At 34.7% G+C, this 27,652-nt stretch overlaps 1 protein-coding gene across 5 annotated transcripts in view; it reads right to left on the reverse strand.

Annotated features, from left to right (window-relative positions):
* LOC118267494 (semaphorin-2A) overlaps positions 1-27,652 on the reverse strand; it is a 317,052-nt gene that overhangs the window by 81,663 nt on the left and 207,737 nt on the right. The window lies entirely within an intron of this gene.

Genomic DNA, 27,652 nt, shown 5'->3' on the forward strand with positions numbered 1-27,652 from the left:
TAATTAAGAACTACTTCGTTAATAAACAAGGCTTTCGTTTTAATGTCTTAGCTTTTGTGATCTATAATCTATTTAATTACCTTTACCTTCTGTAGTGCTGTAGACTCATAAATATTGTTTTTCTTACCTGTAAAAGACAAACAAATAATATTAGTAAGTATACGAAAATACATTAATTTAGAACCAACAAAATTAATTTTAAATGCTCAAACATTTCTAATTAGCAAGTCCTTCAAACTCAATTAGCTGACGAAGCTATATATACTACCTATAATGAATAATTATATGAGTACGGATATTTTATAATTCGATTAATTCGCTAATATTACTCTGTATAGAGACTTAAAAATTCGTAATGAAGACGGATCAACACGGCTCGCCAGATTTACGAGATATGTAAATAGAGCATACTGTGTTGAAAAATTGTTCTAACACAATTTGGGTTAATTGAATTTTTGTTCGTTAAACTCGATGTGAAGCACACCTCCGCTTAATTACCGGCGAGGGTTTGTTAATTTATAACGTCCGACGGACTTAGCGCACTCAAGTCCACGGAGCAGGATAACATCGAAACTCCCTTAAGATTAATTTGCCAAGTAGGTACTCGTGAACTTTAACTCGTTTGCCTCTGACCAAATTCCCAGGCGGCCCTTGAGAGTTTAGAATTAAATTTAATGAAATAAATTTGCGGAATCAGCAGTGAGAAGTTGTGTCTAGGGCCGGTCCGAACGGACGTTCGGCAAGGATAGTTGTGGCCGCCACCGTTCGGCCGGTCCCACTCCCAGCGCCCTTTACGTCGCCGTTACATTTAACTGTTATCGACACAAACCTCTCGCTACAGCAAAATGTAGGGACAAAGTGACTATTAGCAATACGACTTTTGTAGGCAAAGTTTGCTAAACTAGATTTCTTCTATTGTTCTCGGAATTGTCCTAAGTAGTAATTATTGTTGAAATGTGAGTATTCGAAAGACAGGGCGCCATTTTGAGACAGGCAGCTTTAGAAGCCGTAGTATACAAAAGTTTCGGATAGGTACGTATTTCGGGGGTATAGAGAAGCCGTATTAGATCCGAACAACAAAAACACATTATTAACTACGTGCTTACGTATTTAGAATTAACACGTGTCAAAGAAATCGTATGTGGATAAAGTAGACTTATCGGTTTAGTCTGTCAGAAATAACGAAATGTGTACCAAGTTTATGAATGGATGAGCAAGTTTTAAGTCGTTTTTTGATATATTAATTATCAATTTCTCTCAGTCGTTGAAAAGACTGTGTGAGTACTTTGGGTGCATGATGGAAGTCTCAGCCTAGTTAGACCATGTCGTAATAAAAGTTTACTGTAGTTTTAACGGGGGCGAAAATAAGATTAAAACTGAGATGCCCACGACTGAAAATGTTTTCAGCATTTCGTATTATATCCAACAATCCGAGAACTGCTTATGAAAAAGCAATTTCTTCCGTTGTAGACACTCATTAAGTCGTCAGTAGGCAACTGGCGGCGCAATGAGTTACAACTTAAGTGTCAATCCGGGAAGCGTCTGTCGAGTGTCACCAGCGGTAAGAGGGAAATTAAAAATTGAAAAACTCGCCGCCATGATGGCAGTGGCGTTAATGGCTGTACATAATAAATAAAGCGGGCCGCTCGTAGGCTTATGTGCGAGTCGAGTGGAGGGTGTGGCCGAGCCGCGCGAATGGGCTCTCTGAGCGACATCTGAGACGGCCGCGCCGGGCCCTTTGGAGTGCGGATCACTCGGCTCGACCTGTTTCATATTGCCCTGCCCGCTGCCTGAGAGCTGCTTCACTTTGATTTAAGAGAAAAAGCCGTTTTGACACTACAGTCCGAGAAACGCTCCACTCTCGTATGATAAAAAGGTTCTAGGTCAGATGAAAAGCGCGAATGGAAAATGTGGGCTTTGTTTCTTGTGTCAAAAATGTTAAAGGTCGTGTTGAATGTGCTGGAGGCTGCAACTCGACTTTTAATGAGTTCTTTCATGAGTTCTATTTTCAGAAATGGAGCTCGCATTCGACTTTTAGTTACTTTCTTTTTGATCCCCTAGTATTGGTAAAAAATCTGAGCTAAAAGGTTTCAACATCTTTTAGGAAAAATATTCACACATCGAATAAAATGTCCCTCATTTCCATTTTTGAGATTTATTTATAACAAAACTAAGTGGTTAAAGTTTCGAAGATAAGTACCCACAGACTGCCAAAACAACTTGTAAACCCCTTTTACGCCGCCATCTTGAATTTCTTGTTTCGCGCGTCTGAATGACGTCTGACAGACGGCCATTTTGAAAAAAACTCGAGTGCGGCTTCCTTCCGCATCGGTGGGCCGTCATGAGAACTATCGTGGCGGCGACACCCCTTTCGTTTTACATACATCGGATTCATTGTTTTAGTAGTACATACGATAAACTTTTGATGTTTGACGTAGCAGCACTACACCCGGTATAGAACGTTGTGATGTCAAGAACAATCCAAGTCTCCCCTATGCTTTAAACCGTTTGGTTTGTAAAAAGTTTATGCTTCAGAACCAGTTAAAATTTTATAGAAACTTAATATTTCTTCGATCTCAATTTTATTGCATGGAGAAATAAAATTGAATATTACTGTGGAAAAAAGTTAACTATTTTTCTTACAAAAACCTGTCATGCAAGTTTTTAATAAACAAGTCTAAAAGTCAAACACTAATATTATATCTCATCATCACACATCCAGAATCAAGTGCGAAGTGAAAATTAAAAATGCACCCTCACATTCCTATTTTATTTCAAAACGCATGGAAAACCCTTTAGAAATATTAACTGCGAACTTTTTCAATTTGAAACGCGAACGTGACGAGACATAATTTACCCAAGTATGTATTTTTGTGTTGTGTAACAAGCCGACGGAAGCGCGAGAACCGTCATCGTTTCCACTCAGTAGTTACTCCCTCACCCCCGGCCCTTATGTTTTAATTGTTGCCCCTGAGAGGTGGGAGGATCTAAGCTCTCAACTCTTTTATATTTCAAGCGTCATACGATGTTTAGTTTTACATAGTTGTGAAGTGAAGTTTATGTGTAACGGCCGCCATTTTGGTTTTAGCACATAACACTTCAACACCTAATAATAGTCTCTAATCTAATAAAAAATAAACAATAAATAGTTCACCAATTCAAAATGTCAAACTGACATTATAATAGATAGTCGTTTATTTTGGAGATGCTAAATTTTTAAAACCCTCCGCGTTTACGTTGCTAAGTGACTGCAAGGGGTGTAAAATGCGTCACCACCTGAGAATTAAGAGGGAGAAGCCACAATTTTAGACTCAAAAGAGTAATGTGGCTTCCTATAACTGGCTAAAAAGGCCTTAAAAACCAATATTAGGCACTTCAAATTAAACTTTATTATAACAAAAAGAAGAGCTAAAATAGTGTATCAAAAATAGACAAAATAGTTATGAAAAATCACGACAGCATCGATAAACAGAACTGTAATAAAATTGACAATTTTACAAGGGTTTGTGTGTAACGGTTTGCCATATAAACAATTTCCCGTAATCGAATGTAATTACGAATGCTGAATACAAGTAGTGTGTATCAAAATACGCCTGTGGGTATAAAAACATGGGGGCTACTGCTACCGCTGTGAAAACACAATCCGGTCAAGATTTTGTGACAATACAATAAAAGGTCTTTTGTGCAATATTATGTTTGCTTATTGCTTTTATTGCGTGATTATATCACGTTTAATATACCCATTGGTCAATTAATAGTTCTTTGTTGGATTCAAAGTCTTAAGTTTCCTTGATTCACAAAATTTGTAAGTCTCAATTGAGAAACGTAAAAAAGATTACTCTTAAGACAATGGAATTAATAACAAATTTGTACCATTTTGTAGAAAACGTAAATAACAGCTACTATTCAGAAAATAGCAAGCATGATATAATTCAGACAGAGGTGCATATTATGGCACTGTACAATGTACAGCCACTTTTCACAATTTATGTTGTAAGTCCAGTGTAATAGGGGATGAGCCTACTGCCATACACCGGGCACATTTCCAAAATAGTCCAGCAATGCTTTGGCCAACCCGGTAATCGAACTCGAGACCCCTAGCCCAGTAGTCGCACTTGCTACAACTCGGTCAATGAGACAGTCAAAATGCTAAATATCAATAAAATAGTATTTAGAACTCACAATAAAATTACTCGTAAATAGAAAAGCAATAAATTCTAAAATGCTCTCCTCTTCTAAGTAATTCCACTTCGTACTCGTATTAAAACAAGAACAAACTAGATTATCTTAGGTTAAACGGGTTGACCCTAACACACTCAAGGCTTAGCCTGGGGTAAACCAATTAAAATTTATCATGCAGTCGAGTTTAAACTGAAACGAAAACTGACTTAGAAATAATTTATTTATGCTGTCTCAATCAAACATTCGTGGTTTTAAAACAAAATAATATAAGTACCAATAGTAAACATTTCGAATCTTGTACACAAATAAAAATAAAGTATAAAATAAACATTTTTCCATACAATAAAGATGTAGAATAATTTTAGCTAACTGTAACAACAATGAATTATTTGGTGAGTCATCTAAAATAAATTTATTTATTTTAGAAGTAGTTAATACAACTAAAAAACAAAAATAGTAACACATTAAATTGAATAGAACGGCACAAAATCTAGTAAACAACACTAAACCGTCAATATTGATAGTTTACTCAAAACTAGCCAATCCTGTGACGGAGTGGGGTATAAATCAAAGGTCGGAAACGAGTGCGATGACTCGAGTGAATGAAGATCGAGTGTTACGACCTTTCTCGTATCTAGCCAAGATTTAAAGACAAAAAAGACTTTTCCATTTATATCAATCGAAACGAAACTTGCGATGGAGAAGCTGTTCTTACTTGAGCAGTTTTTGCATCTAAAAGCGTAGTTTAAGAGCATTTTGTCTAAGCTCAACTTTTCCCTAGACTTAAAGTTTGACTTGAAGTTTTAAGTTAGTTAAACATGAACGGCTATTCTATTCAATCTCATATGCTTTATTTTAGAATTGCATCCATTTAAATTGAAGCCAAACCAAACACAATAAATACGAAAAATTACAATTGATTTAAAGTTCATTGTTCCAAAACACACAACTTGAACAAGTCCGAAGTTAACTGGAAATTGTTTATTACCAGTAAATACTAAAGTAAACCAGATTAGAAGGATTCAATAAACAAAATCAATATTGATTTCCTCGGTCCTTTTACATCAATGAAACTAGAAGTAGCTAATCAAAGGCCGAGGATTATACAAACAAAGTGTAGGAGCTTCCTTAGCGCAATCACGTCGACGCCCTCACTCCAATACTATTTGCTTGAACCTCTTTTAGAGAAAACATTGCTTGTCAATACACAGAGTAAACAGTTGTACAAAACAAGGGGCACTTTTGTCTCTGGATTCTCGCAGTTTATTTTCGCGGCCGTTTTTGTTACTTTGTCACCTTCGGATTCGTTAGTGTATGGTGTTGTTGTTTGTTCGCTTTAGCTCGTTTAAGCAGTGCAAGTTGTGTGCGATTTTAATGATGTCCTTCCTTTGAAACTAGAATAAAAGAAAATTTTCACATGTCATAAAAACAGCGCGATGCAATTTAAAAGTTAGAGCTAACATTAATTCGAAATTCGGTTTGCAATAATTGATGCGAGGATTGAAAAATCTGGTGACTGACCAACTTCAAATGAACAAACAAATAAAATAACGTGATTGTAAAAAGAATCGGACGTAAAATATATGTGAACGGAGAACACTATATTCCTCGGAGTCAGTAACAACTGCAAACAAAAAAAGGTCTGGCGACCGCTGCACCCGCAGAACTTTCAGTTCAAAAGTTAACTCTCCATGCCATAAATAAACCTTCGGTTTTGCTGGGATCTACGCCGATTGCAAATTTCGACGCTGTGGTGGAACTGCAAAGTCGCATAAATTACAGTTTCCGACGGTGGTAAAGAGAAAAACAATCGGGAAGGAGCACTTAGCAGCTTGACTAATCGTCGGTCTGTGATGACAGTTTTGGTAAGAGGAATTCGGACGAGGCTTCGACCGCAAGCCAAGTCGCCGGCCCGCCACAGCCGCTAATGCGTTTGCCTGTGACAAACTGCTGGTGGGTAACGATTCGGTGTACTGTCACTATTTGTCTGTGTACAAAGTGGTGTACGGACAAATTGTCACTAAACCGCTATTGTACATAAACGTACCGGTTCTACACGTAGCTTTTCTCTTGCGATCTCTAAGATTACTTTTCTAATAAATGTTTTTATCAGATCGATAACACAGATATTGCAGCTACATAAAATCGTTCAGACACTAAAATCGTTCTAGCTTTCTGCAAAGTAATCCCATAAAAATAAGCAATTCTTTAACATAGATGAACATTAGCTGCGCACGTTCAAATATTAACTGCAACACATTTCACGTTCACCTCACGGCGAACTGCGAAAATTGTTACACATGTTTTAAGATATTCCGTACATAGCTTTCCCGTGTGATCTAAGGCGCCTCCACCCCGTAGTTACGGCGCGGTCTCGCCGTACATCTCGCTACACGGGCAGTTCATTTGCTTCACGCCTCATACCCGCAAATAAATCAGCTCCCTCACGCGCACAACACCGATATAGGGAAAATTGCAAGACTTTCTGAACAGAGCAAAGTTCAGAAGGCGTTGGGAAACTCGAAAATCAGTTGGAAAAGGTATTTATAGATTTGTTAGATACATACGTGCTTTCTTTTTTTTTTTTTTTTTTTTTATGGAATAGGAGGCAAACGAGCAAACGAGTCACCTGATGGTAAGCGATCAGCGCCGCCCATGGACACCCGCAACACCAGAGGAGTCACAGGTGCGTTGCCGGCCTTTGTTTTTTAAAAAGGAGTTTTTTCTAAACATTTTCTGTCGAAAGGAAAAGAATTGATTAAAACGACACTACTGCTTCCTGAATAATCGTAACGTAAACAACTAGTTATGTTTGAGTGACAACAAATCATCAGAATTATGTTAAACTAGAAGAATAAGCAAATATTTATACAAGACAATTTTCGAAACACCTGCTCGGAATGTTTTATGTAGTAAAACGTTGAAACTGGTATTCAAACTGTGAGGATTTTCATCTCGAAACGTGGCTTGCTATACAAACACCGGTGCTTAGTTTCAAAAGTGTTTCAGAAACAAATAAGTGCGAAAGAAATGGTCTAGACAAATATTAGCATGAAAATAGTTGTTAGTTGAGAGGAGATAACATTGTAAGTGGGGGTCTGTTTGCGCTGATTACAGAATACTCGAAGCGTGCACGAGCACTGGGCGGTGGTACCGTAAGTCGGTTCACACACACTCTTCGGCCGCAGCACGCCACTCCGCAACTTTCTTTGTTGCTTAACTATTGTTTGGAGTTAAACTTGCTCCTCCGGATACCGAATGGACAGAGCGGACTCTGTGAGAAATTGTTTTGTGTGAGTTTCGAAAAGGAAAACATTTTGCCAGTTGCTTAGGCAAATTGCTTAAACAAGAGGACCATTTGCGACTGGAAGTAAGTTGCGGTTCTCTCTCATATTTTAGTTAATGCGAGTTTAATTGCTGCTCTCTAGATTTTTAAATGCTACGAGTTTTTACCACTTGTTAAACTTCACCCCTTTTCTTTTAGTGTTTCCTACAAAATTGCGAAACGCGATGCTTGGAAAATCATTAAGCTATTTTTTATGGTTGTCTGTGAACAAATTTGGAGTCTGGAGCGTGGAGTCTTCAACTGAGATCTTTGCGAATTCTTTAACCGCTTATACTTAAAAATGCTTGTTAAGTATGCAATTTTATAAAAAAACTGCTTATTCTATTTGTATTATTATTAAACATAGGTACTGTTACTTTTTATTGATTCTAAATAAGAGAACAATAACATTTATCTCAATAAAAATGGAAATGTCACTCAAGTTAAGCTACAAATTGAAAATCTCATCAATTCAAACACAACAAATACGTAGCGTGTATTTGGAAACCTTAATTTTCTCGTAATTTACATCGAGTTTACGAACAAAACCGAACGAAAACAAAATTTACAATACAACACGGGGATTACGTGCAATTAAAAGTTTGTTTTCGTAATAACGTCCATATATCAAGACAGATTCTCCGGAACATCTGAGACCCGTCGTATGGTTGTAATGCAAATAGATTTCGGATACTTAGCTGTACCTACGTACATAATTTATACGATGTCCTTACTGTGTAAGCTAGCTCTGAACACTGTCATTGTTTATATATTAGTTTAGTGGTTTTACTTATACTTAAACACGTTTGCTGAACAATGTTCTGAAGTTAGTGTTAGTGCTTCAGTTCGTTTGTTTGTGATAATCTCTTATACATACATTACAGTAAAACATTGGGGATACTAACTCAAACTTGTAGTAACTAGTTTTATGCATAAATCAGTTTGAGGGATATTTAATTACATTTACTAGAACTAGACTAAAAGCAAATATAATGCGTAATAGATTGCCTTAATCACATAGTACTATAGCATCCAAAATTCACTATTAAAAACGTTAAATACAACTTTCCATTGACATCTCCCTGAAGGAGTAGGTCCTACTTAAAACCCCACTTGAAAAAGAAACAAAGTGGAATATTAAAGTTGCAATGTCGAAGAATTTTAAACGGTAAATGACGTCGCAGAGGGTGAATTCATTGAAACTACTTATGCAAACGAGGTATAATGACGATACTGCAATATATGTTCATGGATGCACCTCATACGTTATACGTTTCACCATACATTCAACTGTAAACCAATTATGCTAATGAACAGTTCGGATGTGGGCGAAAAATTGAGAAGAGATTTTTGTAAAGCGTCAATATATGCAAATAAAGTGGGAAGGCTTGTGTTGTTTACATTGGTGTCTAGTAGATATATTTCAAGTTGAATACATTTGACAACTTTCCTTTCAAATTCTTCTATCTTTTATTAAGTTTAAATCTCTCACTTTCAAATAAAATTTTAAGGGTAACGAAAAGATTTTAATGATGTAATTTAATTATTTTGAACAATCAAAATATAAAGAAAGGCAAGACACAAAAATAAACAGTGTTTCTTTCTTTCATTAATAATAAAGTGTTTAAACAAGACCGAGAAAATTTTTCCTCTTTCCGTCCAAAGGCAGATCCCGAAGATGACCTTAAATCTGCACAATTAACACCCGCCAGCCGTGGAACAAGTTACTCCGCTTACAAGGAAAACCGAAGTCAGGCAGAACGAGGTTCGCATAAAAATGTTTTGTTTGTCCTAATTGCTCAAAGTGGCTGCTTAGAACGTACTTTCTTGCGAGTCATTGTTTTCGACATCGCCACGATGTAATACGAATATTTTCGGTAACCACCCCTCTACGGAATTCGTGACTTTCAAAACTGGTAGCAAGGAGCGGATAAGGGATGTTTGCTGTTGTAAATAATTCATAATCTATATTATTAGTGTACGCACGGTTTAAAATGTAATTTTATTACTAAGACTTTCGTCTACACCATTTCTTATTTTTTGTCCATAATTTACATTTTACCACGAAGTGTAAATGTGTCGTAAATTGAAATGTAGATAATGTACTTTATCAGTTGTTTGCAATCTTGTAGCAGTCAAGTAAAGGAAATGGAATAAGTAAGAAACTATTTCAAGACGAGGGGCCAGGTAACTTGAGTACCCACTCATTCTAAGTTGTGAATACTACTTTCAGTACTTTCTGTAAGTTTTCATCGACAAATACTTTCGTGAAGTAACATCGTTACAACTTACTTCTAACAAAAGTTTTATATAAATGCGAAACTTCATAACCTTCGAGTACCAAGAGTGTACAAAGAAATAATATCAGTAAATTAATTTGAAATGTGCCTTTTATTATAATTCAAAACAAATTTCATCCTCGCAACAGTTCTAAGAAAATACATTGCTATAAAATTATTAGAATCGAACGTATTTCACTTAGCTAAGCGACATTAATATTTATCAAAGATAAAGATTAATATTTTACGAGAAATCAAACATTTGTTTTTAGAATTTCAAAAGGTGCGTACAATTTCTTCCAATTAATAATATTTTCATTGTTCAAAGCTGATTTTAATCTGTATAGCGACCTACAGAAACAATCACTCAAACAGGCCGTTCATATTGAATATTAATCGCCATTTTCACCGACGAATTGGAATAACCTGAAAGGCGAGCTGGGAGGCCGCGGCCGGAGGAAATAAATTTGTAATGCAAAGTTAGAAATTTCAATCCTATGTTACCGATAAGTAAACGCGCTTACGTCAAGCCGCGCACAAAGGCAAGAATACGTTTAGCATTTTACTTTCCAATTGCTACAGTTACACAAAGAAGCGACGGGAACTTGGCTAAAAATAATCCAGTGCGGCCCGAACGATTAAACGTTGAGCCAATAAGGCCTAGGTATTCCGCAATTTATTAGCCTTGCAAATTCGAAGCCGCCTCTCCCCCTCTATGAAATATAGCTGTGGCCGCAGCAACCTTCCCGCGGCCGACGTCGGCGCCCGCTACCAACCGGTATTACACCCCTACTTTAGCTCTAATTAAAAAGCCATCAAAGAGTTTTCAGTCATTAATCATGAAACTGTTAACAGTGAATGCCGACTTCCCTCAGAGTCCGAGCCGAGGAAAAAAGAAGGATTAGGATATTAACAAAATGCCTAAAATATTCAGGGTTAGTGGAGTGGTAAGCCGCTTGTAAAAAATACTTATCTGCGGTACAGATTTCGCGGGTTTAACGCGAACGAATCTTAAGTTGTGTCGAGCGGTTTAAAGGATTGAGAACCCTTTTTTGGGTATTAGAACAAAAAATACCACAGATATTTTTAAGCTTCGTAATTGACTGCTGCGGTTATGTTTTTCTCGTTTTCCTTTACTTTTTCATGGTTCGGAGAAATTCTGTTTACGTTTAAATATTTGAAGTTAGAAGATAAAAGGAAAGTTGTTATTAGGAAGTGGATTAAAGGGATTACTCAAACTGACGATAGATTTTGATTAATATTCGAATGATTTTTCCGTGATGCCAACGAAGTAAAAAGTAAAATCGACAAATATTTATTTAAATCAAAATTGGATAACCATCACATCATAAGTTATTATAAACTGCGTTTACTTATCGTTTATACATCGTCTACACACAACCGAAGACTGCGCTCTAGTCTAAATTCATTACACATTCAACAATAACACTAAGTTGAACAAGATTAAACCTAAACCAATCATCACAATCTGCAAGTCGGTCGGTTCGTTGAAGTTCCTCGTTCGGTCGACTTCGGCTGCAATCGCGTTAATTCGTCGCCGAGTCTAACTCGATGACACGCGATTATCTAAACAATCAGCAGTCGGAAGCGCGTTGATTTCGACCACCACTGATGAACCGCTCTGTTTGTTCAACACGTATATTTGGCTTTAGAAATGTAGTGCTTCGTTGAATGGATAAAATTAAATTGAATTGGGTTGCGTTCGAGTGTTTAGATAAAAGACGATTTTAGAATCATGTTTGGTTTCTTTTCGTTTGTACTATTCTTTCCTTATTTTTGTGTTTATTTGAACATGCTTCTTTGGTACTCAAAGTTGGTAACAGAAATAGCTTTTCAAAGTTGATTCCTAAAACTGGAACTGAGTTCTTAATAAACAAATGGATCTATTTGGCGTTATGCACTGAATTTGAATCCGTATCCAACGTGTCAAACATCAAAGAGTTCACACCGTTGCTGCCCACATAATTTGCAGAAATCCGACGAGGAAAGTAGGTCAAAGTAAAGCCAAGCAAAGCAATCTGTAGTTTCATATGCTGTGTGTACTTCTAATCATGCAGTGCTGCTCTCTAAAACCCTTTCGTCACCCGAGAGAAACAGCACGACTAACCTAATCGAAATGACTGTCTGACATCTACGAGTATTCTCGATCATAAAATTGATGTCATCGAAAGCTCATTCCCACAAGACTGCATCAACCGATCTTAACGACCTCAAGTGACAAATCCAAAACTTCAAATTTCGAATTGATCGAGTTGAAAGGTTTTCAATTAGCCAATCGCTGAAACTGGAGTCCGACTAGACGTGTGTTCCGGACGCTCCACATGACAAGTATGTACTGGATGATCGTGCGAACACGAGCATATGGACCGATTCAAGAGCCCTTCGCCGCCCACTCGATAACTGATTCCGAATCACCGAATGATATCGATTATTTCCGACAAACCGCGAAACAATGACCCTTTTATCACTTTGTGTCACCGAAATCCGTGAGAATTGTTTGTGTTCTGCAGAAACAAAAGGTTATACCAGTATTACAGTGGGATAAAACATCGTTTGAGCCCGATTTATGTATTGTTCTTTCTTTGTGTTAACAAGCGGCTACAGATTTCTTGTGTATAACAAGTCAGGATCGAAATCGTCATTGTATTTTCACTTGTCCAGTAAATAAATCTTGGTATTACATAATGTGATTTATACATAGTAGTGTCATTGGTGACAAGTTAAATTATTTTAATTTCTATTCATTTCATAAAATGAATGTATTGTTGACGATGAAGTTTGTGAAGTAGCACAAAGTTGTAATTAATACGATGTCCGTTACCTTTAATTTAGGTTACTTGATGGGATGCAATGTCGCCCTAGGCACCCGAAGCAGTCTGTTTAAAATTTTCAAAGAACACGTAAAAGAGAGCCAAAAAACCTTTCAGCTTGCGCAGTCTAGATAATAAAAGTAAATATTTTTCATTTCTCTCTAAAATCGTAACCTCTAAAACGTAATATAAATCTGTACGGCTGGCTTACGTGTATATCCTTAGGCTAACTTTCACAGAAGTCACAGAAATATTAAAAACGACGCACACACTAAAATATTTACGGTCTCGTAAGTTGGGCACAATAAAATATTTGGCTTTTACAGTCCCACGAATTTCCTTTCCCAAAACCTATTACGCTACAATAATCGCAAATAAAATTATTTCGTGGTTTTATAAAAGAGTCAGTGATCGCGAAATCGTTTCTGAGTAATATTCCCTTCATAAAAACTAAGTAGTACAAAGTCACAACAAACCAATCCAATGGCGCAGTTTATCGTAACAGTGGCGTGATCCCAAGCCAATTTACGTTAGTTTGGGGGAACAAAGTAAAAAAGAATAACAATAAAGTAATATAATTTGGGAAGCCGACATTACCTATTGTGGGGTTGGCTGGTCCTAATTTAATGAAGGAATGGGATATACAGATCTTTGATAAATACCAGCGTTATTTTTAATTAAGTTAAAAGTTTCATATTATTATTTGAGCCAGCTTGCATTCATCATGATTAATAGCCTCAGAATGTCGCAGCACTTAACACCCGTTCGGTCTAGGAGACATGAAAAGTTAATCTCATTCAACATTTCATAAGTTAACTCTGTGCCGTGAAGTGAATGCAATTTATTCCAATAAAACTTAACTAGGTGAAGAAGGTATAAAAAGATTTTTCTCAAGTTTTTACTTTTCATATTTTATAAATAGTTAAAGTAGATATGGAGGAGGTATTGTTGCATTCGCTTATTCCTTATTACTTGAAGACTCCTTTATGTATGTATAAACTAGCGGACCCGACAGAACGTTGTCCTGTCTACACGTCTTTAATTTGAAAATTTTAAACTAATAAGCTAAAACATTCTGGACCTTTTTGATGAAAATTGTTATTCAAATGTTATGACAATATCTAACGTCATTAATATTTGACACTGCGATGGTAGCGCCGTCTGTCGGATCCAATGTAAAACATTCCAAAATCAACAACTACTAATAAATTAAAAACTAATTAAAAAAACATTGTCCAGCGGACAAAATTGTGAATCTAAACCATTCTCAGATCCTCTTGAACAGAACAAAAAGTTTCATCATAATCCGTCTAGTCGTTTAAGAGGAGTTCAGTGACATACACACGTACAGAAGTATATATCCTCTAGACACCTGGAGTACTATAAATAGTATTAAATAAATGTTGCTGGTAAAGGCCGAACGTTATTTAGCGGGAAAAAACAAACACTCGGGAATTGATGCTATAAAAAGGCTGCCCGGTCGTACTCGAAGCACAAAGTTCTAAAACGTTCGGCCTTTACAGCAACATTTATTTAATACTATTTATAGTACTCCAGGTGTCTAGAGGATATATAAAGATAAATAAGAAATCTAGATGAGAACGTTCAAAGTCACTCAACTTAAGAAAAATCAGGTTTAGTTTCTCTATCAGATTTTTGTTTTAATAGAGCAACGAAAGTGTAACCGAATCTGGACATGTTTTGGAGATAGAACTAATAGCGCAGCAAAACTGCTAACACCGTTATTTTGTTGTTAGATATCATTGATTTACTTTAAGATTTTTTTAATTTTTTCTACTCACTAGGATTTTTACATGTCTTGCGTTTACAAATATATAATTTCACATACACATGACTTCCAGACCCGAAACAACAATTTGTGGGTCACACAAAGAGTTGTTTCGTGCGGAATTGTTGCGCGGCAGCCGGTTGCCCTACCACCACGCCAACAGTGCAGTCAAAAAATTAATAAATGTCGTTATTTAGTTATATAACATAAAAAATATAATATTGATAATATAATTACTTAATATATTCAAAATAGCTTACTAAGTGCTCATATTTGAAAGCTGACGTCGCTGTTTCGCGAATACGAGGTAATGGCAGACGTTTCGCAAAATCGACAATTCTAGTAATGGATATCTGACGGGAGTTATTAGAATTTTTCTCGAAAAAACGTCTAGAGTTGACAGAATTTAACAACCAGAATGGATTAGCGAGTAGAATATCAATTTATTTAAAGAAGTTTACACATAATAATATCGAAAAAAGTAAGTTAGTTAAAACTTTTGCGTTTTACGAAAGAAGAAACAGATCAGTTATAAATATATTGATATGCAACAGCCCAAAAAACAGAGAGGTTCCCTCAACTATGATTATTATTCAACGAAATATCAATGAATATAATCTGATCTGCATGTCTAAACACGCACCATAATAACACCATAAAACCAACCTCGACATGATCGAACAGAAACTTCATATCATCAACGTCATCCCTAAATAACAACATGGATCCCCAAAGTTTAATTACGGGGAACAATCTCGGGACATTTGTTTTTGATTGCACAAATCAAATCTAAGTAAACACACTGAGATCCCGATTGAAATACGGTGCCCCGGGCCGATCACCTGATAAAGGCACTTGATAATTAATTTTCTAACAGAACTTACCTGAGTTTACAAGATTGAAACCTTGTTATACACTTCAGGTTGTGTGTCTGACATAATTGCTGTACATTTTTTATTTATTTCGTAACAACTTTTGGTTTCATTAATTTTTTAATTAACTGACACTGATAGGTAAATTTTCTTAAGTTCCTCTTAATTCTTTCTTGGTGTCTCTTTTTTAATAAGATTTTCCTATTTTTTCTAAGGTCAGTGATGATGACAGTAGAGATTATGTACATTTATCTATATCTTTACTATTCTTTTAGGTTTTGTAAGAGCTGGCTAAGCAACAGTACATTTGAAAGAAACCGAGCAGTGATCTTTGAAAATCTTAATCTTTTTACCCGACTGCGCCAGAAGGAGGGTTATGTTTTTCGAGAGTATGTATGTATGTATGTATGTATAATTGTTTGGCACGCTCTGCAGCCTAAACGGCTAGATGGATTTTGGCTTGAGAGGTGTCGTTAGATTTGTATTTACTGTGAAAGTGACACTGGATATGTCAAAATGTTTAAAAAACAAAATTACGGATTTTTGGCGCCAAATTCGAATATTGCTCACTCTCTAGCTTGAACGACTCGATAGATTTCAGCTTGATAGGGGTCGTTTGATTCGTATTTACTGTGAGAGTGACATTAGATATATGAAAATATAATAAATAATAAAACTAAAAGAAAATAAAATAAAAATGGTAATTTAAAAAACTAAAACCCGACTGCGTTTCTTTATAACATGAAAATGAAAAAACCCTAAAACAAGAATACAAGAAAAATTTAAGCAGTCGGGACCCATTCTAGAAAGCCAGCCGTATGTGCCCTCACTAAGTCTTCATAATATTTAGAATGGGTCCCGACTGCTTAAATTTTTCTTGTATTCTTGTTTTTGGGTTTTTTCATTTTCATGTTATAAAGAAACGCAGTCGGGTTTTTTAGTTTTTTAAATTACTATTTTTAAGATAACAACTTCTAATCTTGAGATTATGACAAATCTTACTTTACGATGGCCCCTAGTCTTGCATTAAACTGTCACTGATGATTATTTCATCTACTTTAATTCAAATAATGATAATATTAGGTACCGACCCGTCTTCGTCATTCAGGTACTTTTATTAACATTTTTTACACTCCATCTAGTGTTCAAGGTCATTTGTTAATTAATTTTCAAGTTTAACATGACTTTGTAACTTTTGAATTTCTAAATGAATTAATATTGACATTTTAAAATTCATCATTCTTGTTCTTTGGTACAATGTTTCAGGTTCATATACGTCAGCCAGTTTTGTCGAGCTTTTGACCTCTAAAATTATTTGTGCAATTTATTTTTGTTATTATTAGTATTTTATATGTATTTATATTGTGGTGCGTTCAACCTCCTATTGAGTATATTCCATGAACTAATTTTAAACTACAATAATAAAGCTGAATAATTACCCAAAAACAGAACATAGGGAGGTAAACATTTCTAGCCAACAACGATACAATCGTGAAAACCAAAATCGTTAATCGTAAACTTTCCTTTTACAATGTCATTAGGGAAATTGGCATCATTAATTTATAAAGGCCCCCTTTAACTGCTTTGATATCGACGAATTTAAATCGGTAATCCTGCGGTTTGTTTTATAGCATCGATATCAGACGATTTATATCGATGATCGTAAACGTACGGTTAATACATCGAGATCAATGTTTAATTCACGATTCGAATGAATACCATTGTATCGCGCCTCTGTTTTTTACAAATCAACGACTACTGGAAACAATTGTTTTGTTATGATATTGGTATGTTTACTGAGTGTTTTTGTTAAATGGTTCGAAACGTTATTGCCATTCATTAAAGTTCAATTTATCATTTTGTTCAATACATCCAATATTCAATGTATGAATGAAGTCAGCCATGCGATTACAAACTTCATATGGCTGGAAAAAAGTCATTTCAAAATTTGCTCCGGACGAATTAAATCGGGAAATAAAAATGTTTTTTATCGGAGTTATACCTTACAATACAACTCTTTACATCGATTTCCGAAAAAACAAGACAAAGGAGCCGTACATTGATTCCATTCACATGTTTTGATTGGAAGTGTCAATAGGGGCGCGAACGAAAGTTCCCGCGTATAAAGTTACAGCTAAAACAAACTAAAGGCGCAATGCTTAAGTGCGAACAGAAAACGAACAAGATCCACGTATCGAATTACCTTTGACGAAAGCGGATTGCATTCGAATAAAAGGAGACTCGATAAAGGAGACCAGTTCTTTGTGTTTATTGTTCCTGACACCAAAACAGTTACAGCTTAGGTAGATTTTTTATTAATTCACGAAAATAAAAAATAGCAGAGTTCGTTATGTCATTGAGTTGTGTAAATTATTATAATTTTCGCAACTAGAATCTCAAAAGGTTTTCAAAATAAGTTTAAAGTTTAAGTTGGTTAACGAGCTCATTAGCTTATTTCAAATTAGCAACGTAATCAAGTCGTTAATGAAACACATAAACGCTGTACAAAATCAAAGCGGCAGAATATAACAGACTCCGTTGTTCGTTAAATGTTCACAAAAGTAAATATTTAGAATCGGCAAGCACCTAGAATAGGATTTGTAGGCGTCGAAAACAAACAGGGACTTCTAACATTATGGCTGAAACCAAAGCTTAATTAAGACTAGGCACCTCTGCAGAGGAAACTAATTAAACTTATTCCATTATTCGTGCAAACGAAATTTTAAGAGAACGTCCAGGGACAAGCTGCTGCAAGAAAGATTTATTATTATTGCGTTAAAAACGTTTTGTCAGGATCGTTTCTATTACTTCTTTATTTAAATTAAATAATTGCAGTACAATTTCGTAAGGAAATTATAATTTATAATTGGACTTATTTAACTTGTTTGCGTAGATTTATGTATTTCAGTTTTATCCAAGTCGGTTTTTTTTTTAATCAAGATCCTTGTGGTGTAGATATTACATAGGAATACGTAATCAACTAAACGTCAGAGCAGAAGACAAATGAATTAAAAAATATAAGAGAATAGTCAGCCGAAAGTTGCACTTAATTTTTTAATGTTCGAAATTAAACCCGCAGGACGTAAATGTACGCCGCGAGGTAGATTCCCGTTCCCAATAAGCACACGAACAAACCAGTCGCAGAACTTGCTCGAGGTGCAATTTCCAAAAGTATTGATGACTGGAACACAAAGGGGGCGGAGCAGAGATTAAGTAAGTAACTTGTGAGGCTTCAATGTTCGGCCATTCGCCGCACAAAGGCTGAAAATTTTCCAGACGCGAAGAATTTTGATGCTTTTCGGCAACAATGGCGTCAGACGTCAGCGGAGTTTCTGATGAGTGTTTTACGAGTGGAATTTGTGGATTCTCTTCTCGTTGCTACAATTGTTTTAAAGTGAACAAAGCGGCCTTAATACAGTTAATGTGGCCTGACTCAAGGTCCCGTCGGCAAAGGAGATAAAGTACTGAATGAAATTTAATTTAGATTTCTGTGTGGTGCACGGCTTGTGCAATATTATAACCATACGGAGCGAGTAATTGTATTGCCGGGTTGTGTGAAGACACACGTTGCTGTTTAATTCAGCTTTTTAATTCTATATATGTATACTGTGATGTGATTTCTTATTCAAGGAGTTCCTAAAAACGAAGTACTAGTTTATTCATCCAATACCTGTTTATTATGCTCCAAATAAATAGTAAATGTAATCAATTTAAATAATGTTATCTGTTTGAGTTATTATGGACATTCATGTACCTATAATAACAATTTGTCATGTAAAAATATCATTTCAATATTTTAACAATTTGCAACGGCCTAACACATCTCGTTAAAGTCATGTCGGTTTACATGACATCCGCAGCTTTTAATAAACTGATTACGTCACAACTGTGACAGATTGTTATTCCAATGGTTATGTATGCATATGTAATGTAAAATTAAAATAATTTTATTAATTAGTTTGCAATAACGTTTCGCGTAAATTGAACTTATCGATGAAATTGCGCTCCGGGCGTAATGCAATTATTATTGTTGGACTGCATAACGAAACAAATGCACTGTTACTAATTAGTGCGTTTGTTTACACTTTATTCATTAATTATTTAATCTCTTCAAAGTCAATATTTTTGTGTAACGAGGTTACTGCGAAGTGTTGTTCCACAGACACATGATTTCTCATTTAACTAAAGGCCTGTTTCTGAGGTTATTTTGTAATTGTTGAGAGTCTAACTTAAACATGTAAGTATGTATATTTGAACACATTTCGTGATGGCTCTAAGGTTTAAGACGCCCGCCGCCGGCATGCATGAGAACCCGCATGTTCGAAACCTACCAACAGCCAGTACTAATGTGACTTTTTCCAAGTTATAAGTTCAAAATCGCCAACCCACATAGAGCAAGCGTGGTGATTAATGCTCAAACCTTCTTCGTACGAGAAGAGGCCTTTAGTCAGCAGTGGCCAATTATAGGCTGTTGATGTATGTGATGTGATGTGAACACATTCCATATGGAAAATCCATCAAAGGACTTTAGTATTTTCTAATTAATGTTCAAATACCAATAGCACAATGATCTCAACAATATACGAGAAATTTAGTTCCAGTATGAATGATAAATGCACCAAACATTCAACTGAATTGACTGCCACACGCTACCCGGTCTATCAGCTCGCCTCACAGAGTATGCAAGCATAAAACCATTTTATAAAACCCCGACTTTTTCCCATTACTTCACGCAATATTCACTAACAATGGACGCTTTATTTTCATATGAGGTCGCATCGCTATCAGAGCAGTTTCATCGGCAAAATGTATCCGAAAATAGCCAGTTTATAATATAAAATGCCAAATATATGCAACTACGATGAATTACTTAACTATGCTTGAAACGTTAATAGGCCTATATTTAAATTGTTCTGGGATAAGTTTAATGAGAAATCGTTTTATGGTTGACAAGACAATTCTTTTCAGTTCAATGTACAAAGTAAATATGGTTTTGTCATTATCGATAATAATAATTGTATTTAATTACTAGCTTCCTTCCAGCGGTTTTATCTGTATGACATTAAAAGATTCCTCTTAAGTAGATTAGGAACTACTTAAGAGTAATCCTGTAAGAATAAAAAGTAGCCTCTCTTATTTTCTGAAAGCTTTCGGTGATAAAAAAATAATTTTCTTTTCTCCTAATATACTATTGGAAATTATAATAGATATGAAACTATGTGTTGTAGTAAATAAGTAGTAATAAGTCTCAAAACAATTAGATATAACAGAGTCTTTCATAACTGTCAGTAAATAGCTGTTATATTTAACTTGTGTAAAGCAGTGTCGACGGAACGCTTGCTCTTGAATGCGGTCATTTTGCAAAGCAAATGTTGGGGCTCGCAAGAATACCGGCAAATGTAATCGTTTGTTTAGCTTGTGTTTCCGTTTCTAAGGTCGTTTGTCGTCCATTGAAAATATCAAATCTCGATTATTTTTGTTTAAAAAAGTATTCAATCGACGGCCATGTTTATATTTATGAGTTTAGCTGTATACAACATGTTTAACATTTAAATTAATATAATTTATCTACAAATGAAACCAAAATATTGAAGGTGTATCTAAAATTAATGGCTCATTTACAGTAATCAATGTTTATTTGCAATGTGGTCAATGCAAATAGCATTAATTAAACATTTTGCACATTGAACAGCAGTAAATTAAGACTAGATACAGTATACGTGTAGTAAGTGTAATTAGTTTTAGGAATGCTATTGTTGATTTAGTAAGTTAAGACGTTAGTATTTAGTAGTATGTACCTATTTTATGGTTTTTTAAAAGGTTGTGTTATTATATTGTCTTGTCATATAAAACCCTTCACTCTGCATGACAACAAATATACAGTCACAGACCTGAGTCTGTGACTAGTATACTCATATATATACATATTCAAAACAAAGAAATCCGTTACTGACATAATATGTACAAATAGATGCGCAGTAGCCCCACAAGTATCCCAAACCAGATAGTACAAAAGATTTTGCATACGATATTAGCAACAAAACATTCAACGTACATAAAGAAATCGTCCTCTTCCAGAACCAACAACACGAGATAAAATGTTCCAATCTATTCCAAATACCTGAACGTTTGATTCCAAAAAGCGGTTTGACGAAGGTAAGCCTCCTTGGAGGGTGCTCAACCCTTTTGTCTCCTGAGAATACAATGGACCATCGCAATGGTTTGAAGATGCGACATGGGACACCCTCCACTGACTACGTGACTAAATTTTAAGCAAAATGTTTTGTGGCCAACCCATATACGAAATAGGTAATGTCATCTTGTGTTGTTCGGTGTCGTATGTCAAATACTATTGTGTGAGGGTAGCGAAAATAGCTCACAATTGTCGGAGCTGTTCAGAAAATAAATGTGAAAATAATACTAGTTGTAGACAACTTAGATAAGTAATACGAATCCAGAAATAAAAGTTGGAATACTTTTGACGAATAAAAACCACAACAATTTCAATGTTGTTCACGAACAAGAACAATGTCCTGAATGAATAATGGAAAAACCAAAATGGCACGCTTCAGTGGAATTGTCAATAGAACTTGCGATCAAATTAAACGAGAGAAACAAAAAACAAGTCTAAAGTTAGAAGGCATCAAACGCATGGTCAGTGAGTCAAAGCGGTCAGGTTGTTCGCCCAAGTTTCGTCTAGTCCGGACGTGGCACCGTCTGCCTCCTTCGCTTATTGTGTGATTCTTTTTACCTTTTTTGCTTTTGCTTGGTTAAGTGCACTCTTTCTTTCAACTCGGCCTGTGCGTATTTTTTGTTTGCTCGCCACTAGCATGGACATTTGCCTCTCAGACTCATCCAGCTCACTCTTGGATCGTTTTGAGTGTTTCAGTTCATGGTCACTTAAGTTTGAAATAGCGAGCTCCCTACTTTAGTTAAATATTATGTTCTTTTGTGTTTGTAGTCGTTTCTTGGGTTGTAACGACTTTTGTTTGGCTTGGTGGACTACAGTTTAATTTAGGATCGTTTTAACTTTAGAATTCTAAAGCATTAAGGGGCTTGTTTTAGTGCTCCGTATTATCATTGAAGAATTGTTATCTCTGTCTAGAATACTTTATTAGTACAATTGTATAAGTAGCCAGTTAAGATTCTGCAGACTGTTAAAATTATAGCCTTAGAATAATAAAAGCAGTTTCAGTTTATTATATTATATTTATTAGAATTCAGTAGAAGCTTCATTCGTTTTAAACGGAACTTTTTGTTGTAATAAATCATAATCTCAATAAAATCAAAACATTTACCACACATAACTACTACGATTAATCAAACACAATTTTACTATTTGCCAATACCACTTGCACAAATCATTCGGCTCTATATTTTATTTGCAAATGTAAACTCCCCTCGGCGTAATGGAAAACGATTGGTGAACTCGGGGGCGTTTGCTTCGGCTCAAACGTCATCAAAAGTGTCAATCACGGATGTTTTCGAATAGCGAAAACCGATTATCGGGCGTATTAAGTCGGTTATTGTTATCGAGAGAGCCGTCCCGATCAGCAGACCGTGAACCAGATTAGGGACATCATAATATGCCCATATTTTGGCGTCAGCTGCATACGTCGCATGCATGTCTACATTCATATTTTTTGTTGAAATTCTTATTAAATTTTACATCCCATCTCCCTGTAGGGAAACACGATCGTTGTAATAATATTAGTAGGCACCGCTTTAGAATTCCATTGTGCAATTATATACAGCATATTTGCATCCGATTTGTGTGTAGTTTATGTTCTAAACCCTGAATAATTAAATAAAATTTTATGAATTTACCAATGCGAATTTAATATATTGCTTATAGCACTTACATTATAATAATAGTGTGACAATATTAAAAAAGTCTAATATTGAAACAAATTCTCTTCATTTATTTCCCGTGCATTTCAATATTCGCTAGGTTACATTATTTTACTTTTATCAGTTTTTATTACGGCAGTGCAAAAACGTGTAGTTTGCAATTTTCTATCCTAAACTAAACTTACTTTTGCAAAACATTATGGCATTTTTGAACGTGAAAATGCTATTGTAACGCTTTCAAATTAAAAAAGATTATCTATACATATAATAAAATCGTAGAAAAGTGCTGTCTGTACATTGAAAATAAAAATAAAAAAAATAGCAGGGGTTATTGTTATGTCGATGTCGAACCCAAAAATGTAATTAACTTTTTTTTTGTGTGTTTGTCTGTTTGTCTGTTTGTCTGTTTGTCTGTTCGTCTGTGCGCGCTAATCTCAGAAACGGCTGATCCGAGTTGGATGCGGTTTTCACGAATATATTGTCGGATGCTTAAATTTACATTTAGTGTTTGTTTCATGTCAATCGGTTCATAAATAAAAAAGTTATGTCAAATTAAAGAATCACGTCTACATTCTAGCTTATACCATTAATCTCCGCAACTATTTGACGGATTTGGTTGAAATTTGGTACAGATATAGTTTAGAACCTTAGAAAGGACATAGATATATTTTTATTTCAAAAATCAAAAAATAAAAATAAGAAATAAATTATTTATAAATAATTCTATGACGATCGTTACACGACTTCGGTTCATGTTATTGTTTTAATTTATCGAAAAAAAGTAAATAAATAGTAAAAAGGTATGAAAAAAATAATATCAATATTTAAACATTTAGTACAAAGAAAATGCTCTAACGGAGTATAGATAATTCTATGTCGATCGTACACGCTTCGTTCATGTTATTGTTTTAATTCATAAAAAAGTAAATAAATAGTAAAAAGGTATGAAAAAAATAATATCAATATAATTAAACTTTTAGTTGCCCGAACGGAGTATAAATAAATAATCCAGTTGTCTTTATTTAGATGGCGTTGGGATCGAAATAGATCGCGCTATGGTTTCGTTACATTCATTTGGTTGGGTATCGGCCGAGCGCTTCGGTACTATCGTAGAAAAAGTGTAATCACGTATGATTATTTGTCTGTAGTGGTCCTGCTGCGTATATTCTAAATTGTTTCGTTGTATTTGTCAATTAATAAGTTTATTTGTTGGGTTTTCCTGGATTTTTGGTTAAAATATTTAACGTAGGTTTAGTTTGATATCGATTATTAGTAGTTACTGTAGTTAGTTTTTTTAATAAAATTGTAAGTCTAATTTATAAATTAATTAGATTAGAAAGTCGTTTCTTTTAAAATATTAGTTTAAGCTTGGTTAGAATAGCATAGAGGATAGGTTGTAATATAGTTTCTTTTTTAATTGTTATAAATTCGATTCGTAGCTTTCTTTAGTTTTAAGTTAGTTTAAGTCCGTTTTTAAACTATTTTTTCAATGCCCTAAGTGAGTATACATCTATTAAATTCAAACGCAGAGCTCATTATGTTGATTTTTGAAAAGTTCCCTGGAATATCTTCCACATCTCATTTTTGAAGAGATCCCGCGAGGTCGGGAACTATGTGGTTAAAACCAAAAATTTGCCGGAAGTCACTATCCACGCGAACGCCTCGCGGGCAAAAGCTAGTATTTAATATGAGCTGTTGTGTAAAAAGACATGTATTAATCTACATACACATTTTCCGGAAAGGATTATTCAGATACCACACGCCATTGAGGCTACAAACTACAAATAATAATAATAAAACAGCCGAAATTAGTAGCGTGTTGCTAATTACAAGGGTTGAAACCTTCAAATACCCGACGCGAATAAAGGGATGAATAAGTTTGTGATCATTCTTTGGTGGAGTATTCAAGCGGCCTGTCATTAGTAGAACCAGTGTTTTAGGAAAGTTGGCCAGGCGTGTGGACGCACAAACATACATAATGTGTATAGACAACGTTAAATAATGTCACATAAAAGGGTCACGTTCCACTGAATACTTTTTAAATGGTCAAGTTTAATATTTTTAAGTGGACGTGTTCGTTTTGAGGTTTTATTTTAATGGTATTTTCTGTCTATTTTGGGATTAAGACGTGTAATTTTAGGGACATGGATAGTTGTGATAGAAATCTAGACGTGTCTAAATATAACGTTAATAAACAACTTTTTTTGGTAAATGTAACGCAAAAATTATTACCAAATTGCCATCCTTGAACAGTAAATGACAGATGTAGCTAATAGACTTTTAAACACTGGTCACCTGAGAATTTATACATATTTCTAATTTGATATTTAAAGTAAACTAGCACGCCAGCTTTGCTCCTGAACAATTCTCAGAACTTCTAAACGAATTTTTGATTATTTCACTTGAAGCATATTGTCTGGAGTGTAAAAACATGAAAACGTAACTACCCAATTTATTCCACATTACACCAATTTCAATTTCATTTTTGACATTTATACATCTGTAGTTAAGCTTAAACCTTTGACGTAAATATACTGTACAATCCAACAATATTGGTAAAGGTAATACCATCATTACGCCATTATCCTTGTTATCAACGACATTAAAATCTATGTCCAATCCGCGGTTCCATAAAGAGTTATTAATTAAGTGCAGCTATGGTTAATGACACAAGTTTGGAATTCATTAAGCCCCTACAAACTGTTTAAGCCCGTATTGTTTAGTGATAGCGGTAAATTTAACATTAATATTGCGGTTTAGGATGACCAATACTCTAACCCTAGTAAAGCCACAACAGTAATAACAATAATTTTGAATTGTCACCTGTAAACTTAATTGTGTAATTGGAATGTTAATTTATTGAGATGCGTTGGTAAGTGGTAAATGTTGGTGTTTAAATTCAATTTTGATATTAATATTGTGAAGAATTTCAAAGTTCTGGATATGTAAGTCATAGTTAAGCAAAATAAATTTAAGGTTGTTTGTATATGTTAACTTTTTGAGTATAATTTATTTTCATCAACATGATAAATATATATTAAAATATTCTATAAGGTATAACTAGGAGAACATTTACTTGAGTAATTAAATTTATAAACTAAACAACATTTTGTAAATTGTATACATTAATTTATATTAATGCCGTATCAATCAATATTTTATGTACGAGTAATACACAATATAAGTATAGAATTCATTATTACACAAGTCAAAGGGGAAATATTAACTACAACTGTATTAAAATCTTCACTCTCAACGTCACGGGGAGCGCAAAGAAACAAAAGGAGAACTCTATCTCTTTCTCTCCCCTATATTTACATATAATTCCTTCTCACTCCACATCATGTACCCTTGAAAGCGTCTCAATTTTGAATGTGTTAGTGATAGGAGTACTTGTGACACGTTTGCGTGTGTGTGTTAGTTGTGTGCATGTGTGTGTGAGATTTTGAGTATTTTGAGTCATCTTTGTGATTCATGTATCTTGGTTTTGCTTTTTAACCCCCGACGCAAAAAGAGGGGTGTTATAAGTTTGACGTGTCTGTCTGTCTGTCTGTCTGTGGCATCATAACTCCCGAACGGATGCAGTGATTTCAATTTAGTTTTTTTCGTATGAAAGGGGACTTATGTGCGAGTGTTCTTAGACATGTTTGATGAAAATCGGTTGAGCCGTTTTAAAGTTATGAGCGGTGAAAGTGGGGAGATTAGCCGAAGGTCTGCAAATATACTGGAATGGGGTCCCAAATTAAACCGCACTGAAAGAAGATATTGAAAGATTTTATTTTTTCGTATTAACTATAATAAAAAATTAAATAAAAATAAAAAAAATAAAATTTAATAACAAAAATATAAAATTTTTATAAATCGAATATTTACAAATCGAAATTATACTTACAATTTGTAACATATTAAGCCTAACTTAACCTAACCTACCTATAAAAAGTATAAAATAAAAAATTAAATTAAAAATTTAAAAAACCCCCGACATGTAAACAAAATTTCCCTTTAAAAAGTAAAAAATAATAAAAGAAACTTAATCTTAAAGTACCTAAGAATGTACTAATAATTCTAAAAAAAAAATACGTCTCGTTGGGGGACCGCATTCATACGGACTGTACACCGCCGCCCGCGCCGCTGTATTTCTATTTTCTGCGTTATAGTTAAGTACTTAAACATCAATTTACTTTAATGTTAACACCAAGCATGTAATACTTATGAACAAATCGTAGATAAGTATGAAATAATTAGGAGCGGTCCCCCAACGTGACGTATTATTTTTTTAGAATTATTAGTACATTCTTAGGTACTTTAAGATTAAGTTTCTTTTATTATTTTTTACTTTTTAAGGGAAATTTTTAAGTTTACATGTCGGGGGTTTTTTAAATTTTTAATTTTACACCTTTTAATGATGTCAGGTAAAAAAGAATTATTGTTTGACTAATGACTCAATTCATGTGAATTTTAGCAACAAAATTGGAAGTAGGTTTATTGTATCTACTTCTTAGCTTTATATTGTACTTTTTTGG

This window comes from Spodoptera frugiperda, chromosome 6, assembly GCF_023101765.2.
Source record: "Spodoptera frugiperda isolate SF20-4 chromosome 6, AGI-APGP_CSIRO_Sfru_2.0, whole genome shotgun sequence".
Taxonomy (NCBI): domain Eukaryota; kingdom Metazoa; phylum Arthropoda; class Insecta; order Lepidoptera; family Noctuidae; genus Spodoptera; species Spodoptera frugiperda.